Source organism: Lepus europaeus, chromosome 11 (genome assembly GCF_033115175.1).
Source record: "Lepus europaeus isolate LE1 chromosome 11, mLepTim1.pri, whole genome shotgun sequence".
Lineage (NCBI taxonomy): Eukaryota > Metazoa > Chordata > Mammalia > Lagomorpha > Leporidae > Lepus > Lepus europaeus.
In genome coordinates this window covers 39,593,788-39,595,392 of record NC_084837.1, presented here as the reverse complement: position 1 = coordinate 39,595,392, position 1,605 = coordinate 39,593,788, and the positions used below count along the sequence as shown (strand labels likewise).

At 45.2% G+C, this 1,605-nt stretch overlaps 1 pseudogene; it reads right to left on the bottom strand.

The window, feature by feature from the left end:
- Positions 1 to 225: 225 nt before the first annotated feature.
- On the bottom strand, positions 226 to 575 carry LOC133769415 (small ribosomal subunit protein uS10-like; annotated as a pseudogene).
- Positions 576 to 1,605: the final 1,030 nt, after the last annotated feature.

The following is a 1,605-nucleotide window of genomic DNA, read 5'->3' as shown; positions in this document are numbered from 1 at the left end:
GTATATTGGTATGTAAGACAAAGCCTTTATTTTTACGTTCCTCATACAAATAGATGTTCCTGAATCTGAACTCCAACTTCCATTGAAGGCTTTGCCTACAGTGAAAAGATGAGCCTGATTATCTTCAGTAGTTTTGAGATAAACATTTAACCTATTCTCAAATAATAACCAGTATTTTGTTTTAATTTCTTTTTTAACAACTGGTAGTTTATTAAAATAGTTGGCTCAGGCATCTGCAGTGGTGACTTCAACTTCTTGTGGCTCAGTGCTGATGGAAGTGATCCAGTTAATCTCCGAAGGACTGTGCGAGCCAGTGAGCTGCTTGTGGGTTCTCATCTGGGACAGATCCCACATCTTATAACCTTCACCATAGTGTGTTTCCAGTAGTGAATGCACAGTGTCTTGGTAGGCATCCGGACTGGTTCGGGTTTTAGATTCTTTTCCTTTGCTCCTCTGATCAAGTCAGCACGTGCCTTCTCCAGGGACTTCATGTTGTGGCTGGCCAGAGTGATCCTAATTCGGTGGATGGGCACCTCTGGTTCCATGGGCGTCTGTCCGGTATCTTTAAGAGCCATGGCTGCAGCGTGGCTTCGTGACCGACTTGTTCCGCTGTGAGAGCGGGCAGCAGTTTCTGGAGCAGGAGCAGGCGAAAGGAAGCTCTGCAGCCGGCCCTCCATGTCTTCCTCAGGAAGCCAGTACTGTATTTTTTAAAGAGTTATTTATTTGAAAGGCAGAGTGACAGCTTCCATCAGCTGATTCATTCCCCAAAGTGTTCACAACAACCAGGCCTGGGCCAGGCTCAAGCCAGGAGCCAGGATCTCCGTCCAAGTCTCATGCGTGGGTGGTAGAGTACTTGTGCCATCATCTGCTACTACTGAGGTGCGTCAGCAGGGAGCTGGATAGAAGTGAAGTAGCCAGGACACAAACCAGCATTCTGAAGGGGATGCCAGCAGTTCAGTCTGCTGTGCCATAACACCTGCCCCAAGAAGCAGTATTTTTTTTTTTAAGATTTTTATTTATCTTATTTGAAAGGCAGAGTTACAAAGAAGCAGAGAGAATCTACTAATTGTTACAGATTATCATAAAATCTTGAGAAGTCTAAAGCTGTTTTATTCCGTGTCCTGATTGGTGCTGGGCAAGACTGGTGCTGTTGAACTGACGAGAGGTGAGCGTGGCTGAAATCAGAGTTGTGCTTGTTCCTGCAACCCCCAGAAGGGGAGGGGAGACCAAGGGAGCATATGACCACTAAGAGGCCGGAAACTTCAGCAACCACATCCTCTTCAGAGCTGAGTCAAGAGGAGTTGAGTTTCCCAACAGTGAAGTAGGGTTCTCAGATCAGGAGCTGCCACTCTCGGATTATCCATCCAAGTCCTTGAGGCTCTTTGAAGGAGCTGCACAATTTGAAAATGGGGTCTGTATAGAAGGGCTGCTCCCTTAAACAAACCAAACTATACCCTTAGAGTCCTGACTGAGCCCAAGCCTTTCAGAACAGAACAGAGACTGGCAGATAATTCCTAGAAGATACCTATTAGGGATAGAAAACAAATTCTTTAATTTGTTAGGAAAATTAATTTTTACTTTAACACAAAATCTAGATGAGTTAGG